This window comes from Dermacentor albipictus, chromosome 8 (assembly GCF_038994185.2).
Source record: "Dermacentor albipictus isolate Rhodes 1998 colony chromosome 8, USDA_Dalb.pri_finalv2, whole genome shotgun sequence".
Taxonomy (NCBI): domain Eukaryota; kingdom Metazoa; phylum Arthropoda; class Arachnida; order Ixodida; family Ixodidae; genus Dermacentor; species Dermacentor albipictus.
The window spans coordinates 84,902,730-84,915,738 of record NC_091828.1 but is presented as its reverse complement, the minus strand read 5'-3'; the positions used below and the strand labels follow the sequence as shown (position 1 = coordinate 84,915,738).

The 13,009-nt window shown below is 42.8% G+C and overlaps 1 long non-coding RNA gene across 1 annotated transcript; it reads left to right on the top strand.

Annotated features, from left to right (window-relative positions):
- The first annotated feature begins 570 nt into the window (after positions 1-570).
- On the top strand, positions 571-3,860 carry LOC139048475 (uncharacterized). The gene is made up of 3 exons (XR_011507725.1): positions 571-755; positions 1,812-1,931; positions 3,697-3,860. It is a non-coding gene; the product is annotated as an uncharacterized lncRNA (long non-coding RNA).
- The last annotated feature ends 9,149 nt before the right edge of the window (positions 3,861-13,009 follow it).

The following is a 13,009-nucleotide window of genomic DNA, read 5'->3' as shown; positions in this document are numbered from 1 at the left end:
ACCATTTAGTGTCATTAGGCAAATAGATCACACTGACACTAGGTAACCGACTTGGTGCACAGAAGGGAAACATGGATGTCTGCTATTTTTAAGGACCTCGTTTACTATTACTACGTATAACATTTCAAGTCTTTCAAAAATATATGCCGTCCTTAAAAGCGCTAACAACACAACACGAGGTGTCAGCACCAACGCTGTTCCTCCGAGCACTGTTTTTCCGCTATTCCGCGAACCAAATGATGCATAGATATCCTCCTGCTTCTCCCTAACTACACTCAACGACGTTGGCGACCGAGACATCCGGCCGCCTTGCAGCGCTGCCAATACACCTTCAGGAAACTAGGTTGAGGTAAGGAAGAGAAACAAGTATAGCGGAAATAAGGTAAATGGCACCGAATAATACGCCGAATGCATCCGCAGGCGTCGAAACAGAAGAGGTTAGACGATAAGCAGCCTACATATAAAACAGCAGACTACAGAATACGTCGCATGATACGCAGACGACGTATATTAGAACAGACGACAAACGAGAAGCAGACGCGGGGCTCATTCCCACCTATCTATATTCATACCGTCATGACAACGGTCGGTTCCTCGTGCGAAGGCAGTAAGTGTGTGGGCTTGTGAAGATTCGACGACGTTCCTACAGGAGGACTCACCTCATTAATACGGACAATAGAAATACCAGCATACGACGCCGACAAGAACAAAGTGTGGAGCCAAGAACGAAGCACTGGAGAAAAGGTTCGGCAATGGTGAGACACACACCTCTATAGTGCGGATGTGGTCTCCAGGTGGTAATCAATTTCACTTGCGAGCACGCAATGGTTACGTGATATGCGCATTAGCCAGACCCTGTTTCTCGGTACCTCCTTGCTCTGTCCCCTCCCTCAGGAATTTATTGACTGGTTGGTTTATTGTTTGTGAATTGGAAAACGCTGGCCACAAGCACAGTATGCTGCCGGCCTATCGAGAAAGTCGGATTGTTGTGTGATTCAGAGATGGCAGTACGTGAAATACATCCTTTGTATCTATTTAACATGTTGCTACTATAAATGCAAGGTAGAAAGGGGCAATAACAAAAAGGTCTCAAGAACTAAAGTACATAGGATTCATAAGGTTCCATATAGTCTCAGATGGACACCGTAAAAATAATTTTAGCGTTCAGCGTACGTTCACAGCACCTTGGAAAATCATCACTTGACTGGAAAGGAAAGTAGTTCTCCCAAAGTTGACGTCGCTGACAAGGCAGAGACGGTTTCGTTTTTCTTCTGCTGGTAGAGTTTGCCGTGAAGCTAGGGATCTTAGTGCATATAAGTAGATGTTTGGGTGCTCGTATTTGTGCTCGTACCTCTATCAATATCGAGCAATGCGGAAGTAGAGGACAATAAATTTGCATCTAGGTGCTGATTCACACATTTTTTACCTGTGATTCCTAAAAAAAAACTAGTTCTGGAGGCAAAACCTCGATCTGAATAGGAGGCACGCTGTAGTCTAAGTACACGAGAGTATTTGCATTTCGCCTCCACCGAAATGTCGTCTGCCAAGCAGGGATCCCACCCGCACCCTTGAACTCAACAGCGCAACGCTGTGGGCTTCCCCAACATCTACCTGCCTATGGGCTTCCCCAGCATCTACATGCCATCTCTGCATCCACAAGCTACCTGTCACGAGAGGCGGAAAGTGTGTAAACATGAAACCATGCTTCCAGAGTTTACTCAAAGATGAGTTTATTATTACTTCAATTAAGCTTTCCCAACTCATCTAACTCCACAAGGCCGATTAACGCACGTGCTCTCATACATTTATAGGAAATCTTATGACAGGCTGCAAATCACCTCTCCACGTCCTCGCTCTTCCTCCTGGCGGCCTCGTGTAGAATCAGCCGATCCAGGTGCATCTTTGAAGTGAAACGGGTTTTCCTGTTCACGGTAAGCACCACACGTATCTGCGTCTAGCTTTGAAATATGAAAATTTCTTTATATTTCTTTGCATTTTTCCTATCTCGGCGTATACGTGTGCATGTTTCGTTACTGAATGGTTGGTTGACCTAATTTTAATTACTGCTATTCTTCTACGGCACCATCGCTATAGTTTTTTTTGTATTGATACTTAGGTGACTGTTTCAAAGTTTCATCTGTTCTTGAAATATTAGTCGAAAAAAATTGCTCAAATTCCCGCTCTAAAAAATCATGCCGGGCAATTGGCACACGTGAGTAGCCCTAGGAATGTGGTTTCTTGACAGTGTTTATCAGTCTGTTAGATGCGGACAACAAGTAGCAATGTCAGCGGTGCAACTGACTGATGCTTTCCTACTACTTCATTCTATGCTGCCAGTATTGAGAAGAAAACAATCCCTTGCATACGGAGCAAGCTGTTCAGAATTCAAGAGGTTACTAATTGAGCAATGCTTAGGTGAAACTCTGTACTGTGTTTCTTCAGGCAACTCCTGCCTTAACTCTTCTGCCCATTGAATGCTCTCGCTTTTAAAGTTGGCTTCGTCTTTTGTAGCGGGCGCTTCCGGTAAAGCCAGAGTTTCGGGAGAAAACGCAGAAAGCCGCCCAGCATTGTGGTTCTTGCAAATAACCTTTTACACGATTACGGGTATCATGGCTTGCTAAATAAATGAGTAGGGACACCACAAAGCACGACAGCATTTCTCCGACGACGTAATTATTGAAAGAAGCGGGGGCTCCATGTCGCTTAGGTGGACGCGTTCCTAGTCTACACAACACTTTGTTGTCACGGAACTTTATTGTGATTCAGTGCTCTAAGTAATCGTGAGCCAATTTGACATGGTGCTGAGCTAAACGCTTTGCTTCTTGACTTAGTCACAGTGTAACGACTCTTCTGCGTGATACTTCACAACTCGCGCAAAAAAAATGCCTAAGGTTAGTTCTCGGCACGAACAAATATTTCACAGCCTCTCGGTGGTCGGAATTGTTCGCGTCCGTCCGCGAACAAAAATTATATTCCGTAGAAGTCACTCATACCCCACTAAGCGGGCGAAAAAATGTAATGGCTCGTCCCCCTCGTAATGCGAAAGGTACAAGCACTCAGTGAAGTGAAGCAAGTGGTGCATGTATTCATTGGAATCAGCCAAATGCTCAGCAAAGTGAAGCTTCTCCAGTTAACGTCCCTGCCTTTTCACCCCGTTTATCTTTCTTTCCCTCTTTGAAGTGCACCGTGCTTGCATTGATCAAAATCCCTCATAGAACACATATAACAGCATACGTTTCAATAAAGAACACCCTCGAAAAAAACATCCGAACCATCAACAAAGCAGTGCATATCCCCATCACCAGTTGCAGTGGTGGTATTGCAACAGCTTCCCTCAACATCTGCTTTCGCAGGGCCAGGATTGTGAGTCAGTTTTTTTCTAGAGCGTATTTCGTTAGTGGGCACACTGAGTAAAAGTTTACTGCGTATAAAATTTATGCATGCAGCCAACGCCAGATGCACTACCTTTTGAAGTATCCAAGGCGTAGAATCGATGGCCTTAACTACAACGTAATTTGTGACATTCTACCTTATCTGCTCACGTGGCCTTTCGTAATCATAATGCATCAAAATTGTGCACTTTCATTATAAAATGTGTAGCTTCATAAAGTTTCATTTTCGTTGCTTTCGGCACCACGTTAGTATTAAATATCAGCAAAGCAGACTAAATCTTATTTTCTACCTCGGTTCTTCCAGGACATGCTCGCGCTACAAGGTCTACCATTTCAATATCTACAGCGATTCCCCAACCACATCTCTTCGCTATTCCATCACTTCTCAAAGAAATGGCTCCACCCGCACCTAACACATCCTACGTCAGCAAAAGCTTGCCCGGAGTGCAAAGTTCGCCGTTGACAACGTTGTGCCAGGTAAGCAGTCGAGTCGTCTGCCACTCAGGCGCAGACGGCAATTGGGTGACAAAAGCCGTCGTCTGTTCTGTGACGTTCATGTTGGCAAAAACCGCCCGCAGCACTCTGTCATTTGCATTTATATCGGTTGCTAGGAAGAGTTTTAAATGGAGTCCAACTTGCGAGAGACAGCGCCGTAGGACCACGCCCATATACTTCTCTGACGACTGAAGGTGGTAGACAATTACGCACTCCACTCCCGCTCCTGCGCAACGTTAAGTTGAGCGTTCAGTTTTGTTCGCATGCTTCGTTAAAGTGGCCACGTTCTCGGCTCGATAGAGGACCACGCAGAATTCTCATTTCGGAAGCGAAACTTTCTTGCGCAACAGCTGCGTCTGTGCTCCTGTTCAAAAGCCCCCGTTTGTGAAGCAGCTCCCAGTGTTCAAATAGCGCAGACTTTATTTGGAAAGGTGCAACAGCTCGGTGCAACGATGGTTTGGGGCATTTCAATGTGGGCATGGCGTAAAAAAAAGTGCTTTTGTAGGCAAGACCCTTGCACCTGCTCACTCTGGGCAAAACTGTACTGAGACCGCCTGCTCGATGCCATTGTGTCACCGTCTTGCCGAATGCGAACTTTGAAGAAAGAACAATGGCTCTGCCCACACTGCTCGCATTCAATGAGGTCAAAATGGCGTTTCCTTAATGTGAGCTGTAGTACTTTGTGGCTGCGGTCGCGTATAGTAATGGCGACAACGCTGTCTTTTGCTACTGGAGTTGGCGACGCACTATTTCTATAAAATTCCGGTGGCTCCTAGTAAAATGCACGAATCTGAGCGGATGCGGGAGTTTCGTAAGTCATAGTAAAAAAAAGAGATATCAGCTTTGATTTGATTAACTAGGGCACTTGAAAACTTAATTTTATTAAATAAAGTATCTCATTCTGATCGGGATGTCCTCTGAAAGATAATGTGAGCTATTATACCCCTCAAGTATTCAGAGGCACAATAAATAGTTTCGCTGCGTATTAACATAAATGTAATGGAGATGCTGGCGCATTTGCCTACAGAGCCGGGTAGTTCATAATACAGGTATTGCATTCGACGTAAAAGCGTGACGTAGTGCGCTTGACTGCACGTCAGGGCGCTAACCCCATTCCAATGGCGCAAGAAATGTGCGCTTGGAACATAGATATGGCATCGCGTTGATAAGTAGCAGTGGCTTAAAATAATTGAAGCACCGCAGTACGACGTTTCTTTTTTTTTTTTACAGCCCTTAAGTTGTCTCGTTACGTTATATGTTATCAGTCTGCCACGCACTTGAAGAGACAAAAAGAAAGAAAAGAACATGATCAGGTGTAATGAATTATTGGGTATCTTTAACTCAGAGTGCCTATTTAAGTACGTTGCAGGGAATAAATCATTTTTTTGTCGCGTTCAACTGCACTAATTTTGATAGGCTTAATATACCTAAAAGAAAGGGCTGAAATCTACGGAGCGAAAAAAAAATAACTTGTATTTAGCTCAACAGTGTTTTTATAAATAATATTGAAAAGCGCAAAATAAGAAAAAGCAACTGAAGCATGAATTTCACAACCCGGTAGATCAACAATAGAAGTCATGTATAAAATATTTTTAGAACTGCCCTATCACGAAATAATAAAATATCAAACCTGATAACAGCAATTTTTTGAACAACACCTTTAAATGTATAGCCGATTTGTAGGTATAACTTTTGTAAAACCTTAGTGCCAACAAAATATTCTACGAAAAATATAAGTTCATTTATAATATTTTAGTGCTTTAGGTACACTAAGAGATGATGTTTACAGAAATGATATATTTGTTTTCAATACCAGCAGCCGGAAATATAAACTTCGTGTCCCGAATTTTTCGGGAAGTTACCAATTTTTGGCAATTCATGAAAAAAAACAATTAAAGCCCTAATTTATCAGTGTACTTCCATATTTCTGTATGATTTAGCTTTCTATATATTGTCTGTATAGTACAGCTCTGTCTCCCAAACACAACAAATTTCGTTCAAATCTGTTGCTCACTTGCCTAAAGAGAGCAGTTATATGTTAAAAATGTAAATATATAGGAAAATCTAAGTTGGGCGCCGAAGTAACGTTTCTTCTCAAAGCAGCTCATACTATATAATACAGGCAGCATACGGACTCTCGGAAAAAAAAATCAGCTAGCTAGGATGCAGTAATGCGCAACATAAGTACTGAAGTGGCTTTTTATTCCTTCCCTTTAACAATGCGGCTACTACTGCTGGCAATCAAACCCGTTATACCTCGTGATCGGAAGCATGACGTCATAGCCCTCCCGGAGCCTTCACGGCATATCGCACATGCAATAGTGTTAATGTGTTCCTGCTGATAAGATGCTGATGAGTAAAATTTGTCACGCAGCCACTCCATGGCTGCACATCACATGCTTCGCTCGACGCACAGTGCCAGAGATTTGAACTTAAATTACGTTTAAATTAGGCTTCCGTCTCGCTGTTACAGTTTCGAAAGAAATCTGGAACGAAAGTCTTGCTCTAATCGACTACAGGTCCGCATCGAGAATGCCAAGTGGGCACTTAAGGGAGAACGGAAAATGGCCACGGCTATTCGGAAGAAACCGATGCCCGTAACGCCGACATGTTGTTTTTTTCTGACGCGCTTAAAATGGCAAGTTTCCTTCGTGGACAAAAGACCAATAGGCAATTACTTTATTTGCATTGAAACTGAGATTTTTGGAGAAAAAATGCTGACGAGGGCATACACTTACCGTGTATTCGTGCCGTGAGGCACTATTTTGTACTTCCAGAAAGGGCGCGTTAATTTGCAGAAACAACAAAATCAATAACAACAAAAAAAAACAAAAAAAGAAAGATGAACGCACTGAAGTCGTCGGTCTGCTACACTCGTTACGTTCTCTTTAAGGAAGGTGTTTTCCTGTGCCAGTATTTCGCAGCCAGGGTGTGGGAACAAAATGTTTTTCGTTCCAGTTTTAGTTTCGTTCCACCTAAAACAGTTCCATTCCGGTTCTGCTCCGGAACGAAAAAAATAAAAAATGATGCGTAATGGTTCATCACGGTTTTTTTGTTTGCGCACAAAAATAACCAAAACCAACCTAAACGAGCACAAAGGAACGACAAAACTTCAGTAACAAAGGGTTCTAGCAGTAGAAAAGCAACTCTTCTGCACCCTGTGCCCTGGGTTTTGCTACGATGCAGATCTGCTGATGCACCAAGCAGCAGACTCAGATTAGGTGAGCATTCCACCGGCTATCACTCGCACTATACTTTCCTGAGATATCGCGCTAATGCTGACGTTTCCTGGCGTCAGTTGTTTCAGATTTCCGACTTCCCCGTTGAACCGAAAAACAAGAAAAAACATACTTCGGTTTCACTCCAAAGCAAAATAATGAATAAAATGTTCAGGTTACGTTTGAGTTCCGGTAAAAAATATATTTATTTTTTCGTTTTCGTTCCGTTCCAACACACTGTTCAGATTACAGTATTTCACGAACAGGCCAGTGCAGCCAATGTCGCAAGTTTGCTGATGAGCTGGCGTAGGTCCAACACTTTGCCCCTTTGCCGGCTTTGTATGACGCAATCGCAGGTGAAGGTGCGCTGATTTTAAGAGTGCAGGAAGTTTCATTCAATGAGATTCAGTGAGCTCGGCCTTTTTTTTTTTAATCCTGCCTGAGCCATCTTTGGATGTCCTGAAAAACAATCTCGCGAGACACGCCGTCGTCTGCTTTTATGGTCAGGTTGCGTTTGTGCATACGTGAACAGAAAAGTGAAAGCAAGGGTTATGAAAACAGTTACAGATAAGTGACTCTTTTTCTACAGTTTTTTTAACGCCCAGAATTGTTCTTAATGGTATTAGTTCAACCCAAAGGGTATCGTAACGCATAGCTACTTAGAATATGTGTGTACGTAGTTTAGAAAGAATGACTGCTCATTCTACAAAAGCAAATAAGCACGCCTTTCTTGTGAATATACACTCTTACGAGAAAGGGGACGTATACTTGCTGACTTTGCGGACATGGAAGGACATTTGTCAAACAAAAAAAAAATATATATATATATATATTATAGCACTTTCGATTTGTCACCTCTTGATGTTTTCGTGCGGATGTGTAGACGTTCGCTCATGCCAAACAAAAGCAAAGTTACCACCGAGAACGAATTTCTAGGGAACACAAAGCCCCCGTGAGAGAAGTACAGTCTCCGAGCCCCAGGCTGGGCGGAACGCTGCCGGTGCAGCCTAAATGAACAATTGGTTCAAGCGCGGCGCTCTTTTGTTCCTGGCCTTGATTGACGTCTTCTTTCGGGCCAAAGCGAAACATAAAGAGAGAGAGAGTGAGTGAAATAAGAAATAAAGCGGGTAGAATTCCGCCGGAGGAGAAAGCACTTAACGCTGCCGTCTGTTCGCCCCTCACTTCCTTCGCGGCGAATCAAAACAAACCAGACCCCCGTACAGGGTTAGGAGTTCCTGGGTAGCGCTGCTTTCCTCAATCTGTTTTTCTTGACGCATCTCCCAGCGCTTAACTACAAAGATAACACGATGACACATCCTAAGTATTGTCTCGCATTTCTAAGTATTGTCTCTCCGTAGTGGTTCGGGGAGAGCTCTGGAAACTCTCGAAGTTCGGGCTAATGGCTCAATTAAAATAAAATGCAATTTATTTTTTACTCGATAAAAAAGTCAGCTATGCCAGAGCACACGGCACCAGAATCCATGACGATGCCTGAAGTTAGTACGGGAGTTTAAAGGCCGCCCCACCACCCATGTTTCTTATTTGCGTATCAGCTGCTTTATCGCAAGAGTTTTATTTATTTATTTATTTATTTATTTATTTATTTATTTATTTATTTATTTATTTATTTATTTATTTCAATACTCTTCATGTCATTGCGGTGTTACAGAGAGGAGAGGTGTTACATGTTCAAAATGGTAATGTTTGTTGAAGTAATACTGGCGGTGCAAGAATAATTAGCAGCAATGACCTGAGCTGAACGCACAAGAGCTGATCGCCGTAATTAAGCGCTGTTTTCTTTATTTATTTTTTGTTATCGTGGAAGGGGAAGTTATCAACGCATTTCAAATAACTTTTCGCTCTGGTTTCGCTTTTCACACTTCCGACAAGAGCTGAGGTATATGCGTGCTGCAGAATCCATGATTACGTTCAGTGCGTGTGATGAATGAAATATTTGTAACACGGACAGTAACTATTCAGCGGATTAGTTTTTTCCTTTCTTCGCGACAGCAATATATTTACGACCAGCGAAATTTTTTCGAAAGCCACAGCGTTTCACAAGTACAATTCACGCGAAAGTATCCATCGAGGAAGGGCTTGAAAGCTTGTTATTCAGCGGTATCGATCACTACTTAGCGTTACACCGAGGATCAGAGGTTAATTGTGCATGCTTCTTACGCCCGAGGTGTAGATTATATTTTTCCCCTTTAAGTATAGCTATGTTCGTCCTCTCCTTCACTTGATAGACCCGTCATAAAAACTGACGTTTTCCCGTTGTAAGCTGCAACGTGTTCACATTGTACATATTGTTTTTTTACTCCTCTTAACCAATGAGGTTTGAAGAAGCGAACTATTTTAGAGTGAAAGGCATGAATTCTTTGTCTATACACCATTTTTAATAAGACGATGAAGGCTTTGCACAACAATATATTTTGCTGTTCCTTTCCTCTTACATTATATGAGCGTCAGTTAAACTGGAAAACTCCCTGTGATTCTGGTCAGGCGTAGCACCTTGCCACTGACCTAGCGTCTTCAGAACTCGTCACAAAAACTGCCCAAGAACTTTTTTCGATCCACGTGACAGTATCAATTTCAATACCGATGACGCTGTCAAGCATAGGGCAGTATGATATAGCTTTCCCCATTGAGGTTCGTACCTTCTACTGCAGGTCAGATGATTCAATGGCTAACGCATGGAAGCCGGTGTAAGAAGTTGTCGAAATTCCCTCCCGTGATACCCGGAAGGAATCTTTCTCTGGCCCACTCTGAGGAAGACAATTTGAAGACATCGTTAATTCTCCCTCGCCGATTAAACTTATTGGAACGTCCGTGAGCGAAGTTCTAAAGAGGAGACACTTTCGGTACCAGGATCCACGGCAAGGGTAGGAGGCAGCGTGGGGAGTTTGCAGTGTCAAGGTACATTTTTTTTTTAAGTTTTCTGGTCCGGTGATTCCAGAGCAGGCCAAATGAAATAGAGTGCTATCAACTATTGTGTTAAAATTGCTTTAGATTTAGTAAACCTAATAACTGGACCTTTTTAAGTTTCAAAAAAAGTCGGCGCTCTGCCCCACACCGATATTAAGTTTGCGAGTGTTACCTTCGGAGCTGGTGACGTAAGGCGTGTAGTGTAATTGAGGCATTGAATCAAGAGAATCTTTAAATAATTCGTGGCCATGCTCGGTCAATCATCATTAGGATTGCAGGCTTGGGGCTCTCTTCCCCCCTCCCCCCCTCCCCCCCCCCCCCACAGGCAACAAACTGAATTTGGGGCACATGACTGTCGCACATCTTGATAAACTGCTTTGCCAATAATAATTTAATTTTTTCTTTCTTCAAATTATTTACTGCAAAAGTGAAATTCAGAACAGGAAGAGTTGATTGCTGAAAATTTATCGGCAAGCCGAATGTCATCTATGGAGGCGTTATCATGGCGCGTTCGTTTGAAGCTGCCACCAGGCACCGGCACAGCTTTCTCATCTTGCATTTGGAAATAGGTTTTGCAAGTAAGTTAAATAAATTTGCGCTGTGAAAAATGGGGCTGACGATCGCACTCGTTGAGGTGTCGCAAACCAAAATAGTCGTACAATTAAGATTCGACAAGGGTGCTTAAAAAGAAAACTACATCTAATAGCACGTATTAACATGTAATTCTGATGGGAATAAACTGCGGGACCTCTCATACTCGGGGTGAGAAGAAATCAATTGATAGGTTCCTTAACAGTACCTCTAGGAAAGTGTGTTGAATGTTTGATCGTACAGTTTTGGTGGGGCTCTCATTCTCTGGAAAAGATTGTACCTGCGGATGCATTTGTCGAAACGTCATCCAGGAAATTATCAATGCGTCGCACTTCTTACTCGTGGTTTTGAATAATTATTCAATATTTTGCTTTTACTTTCCCGCTCATGCAGTGGTATTATTCAGTTTGTAGTTTCTCACTGTTCTTCTAAGTTGGTTTCTTTATTCCCACCTGCTTAGAAGGCAAAAGCTTCAATTTGTACCTGTGTTTGCTAAATACTGTTGCTTCGGGAGCTAGCATGCATCCTCGTCCTCCGCTTGGAGTTGCTGTCGATGCGTCGAATTCTTAAGCGAAAGCAGCGACTTAGGCTACCTAGCACTAAACTCAAAGCATAGCGTACATATATGGTGTCGTGTTGCACAGCACCTTTCCTTTTTTGCATATTTTTGCGCAGCATTTGCTAATTATTTCATCCTGTTGTGTGAACTTGTTAAAGCATAAAGAAATGACGCCCATCAGCTGAAATACCCTAAGGTGCAGCTAAGAGCTCTCTTACAGGCGCGTTTTCATAGTTTGCTGCACAAAATGCGAAATCAGACGAAAAAAACATAAATGAGCGAGCACAAAATAAGTTGCAGCAGCTCCATTTCAGACCGGCAGTAACATCAAAAGGACTCATCAATTTACTTGAAAAGTAATTTGTTTTAACGGTTTGGTCAACCTCCAGGGTTTTCTAACAACGTTTCCTCGAATTCTGCAGCAAAGGCACTGACACAGCCATTAATTGAAATATACAGCCACAACTGGGTCACGTTGTAAAACTCGTACGCATCGTAGTGCTTTTTCTTGTGGCAAACCAGCGACAGCACTATTTTAACTTTTTGGTTAACACCTAGACATTAATCTCATGCAGAACCGGTTCTTATCCGATATGGAGAACGACTGCTCCATCACTTAGAGCAAGACAACCGCGTAAACAGCTGGCTAATTCAATGCTTTCTTACGTCTAATTGCGAGACTGAGAATATCAGAGACGTCCTATTAAAGGAATTCGTAATGACTCAGACTACGACCTACTTTGAAGATGCTCTCGCACCCACATACGAACGAGCGTTTTAGCACTGCTCCATCGACTATAGCTCTATCTGTGTAACTAATTTGGTGAACAGCGAAAACGTTCAGTTGAATTATGCCAGTGACAGTCTTTCCTCAACAGCAAAAAAAAAAAGAAAGCCAACGAAAGTAAAAACTACGAAATCGCTTTCGTCTACGCCCGATGCTCCCTTATTTCGTCATACAGTCCCATCGTGCTCCCCAAAAAATAATACGGCAAAATATAGACGATGATGAAACGTCGATGCCGATCAGCTACGAAGCACTCCCTTAATTGCAACAAGGCAACCAGAAACTACAACCTTCACTCAATGTTCCTATCCTACACTAGAAACACATCAATCTAGTCACGGTGAAAGCAGTAAAAATAACCCTGACAAGAGCCCTCAACGACGACAACGGGCCACGTCTTGCTGCTGACTGACGGCCACTTTAATGAAAAAAAAGTAACGCTGGCTTCACTAATATGGCAAATACGCTGGCAACTACGTGATGCCTGCCCTCTTCCCCACATAACTGGTTTCTGTCCACTTTTTGCTCATGTGAAGGAAAGCTACATCCCAGCCCCTTTTTCACGTTATCGTGTTCTATTTCTTCAGTTTTCGATTTCTGTTTTAGCGTTCTCTGTAAGTTTTTTGTGTGGCTTTTTTTTCATGAAAACCCTGGAGGCCTTTTTCATGAAAACCCTGGAGGCCTTTTTCTGACCTCCATTAAATAGAATAGACGTTCCTGCCTCCGTCTTATCAAGTCTGCCATCTTGAGCTCATCAAGTCGCAGCAAGAACGCGACAAAAAACAAGCGAAAGATGAGGTCCATGTGCAGTCTGCTTCCTTTCTAGGCCTGAAGACAATGTCACGTGCAAAAGAAGGATGACCCTTTTGTGTGATCCAACTACGTGCTCCTGACAGCGACACCGGGAGAAGCCGAAACAGAGCTCTGACTTGCCATCCATGGCGTTTTTCTTTTTATTATTTTTTGCTAACTTCTATGCCTTCTTAGAGGGATCAAGGTATGTTTGGTGACAGTGCCCTGGTTACGAAACAAAAAGCAATAA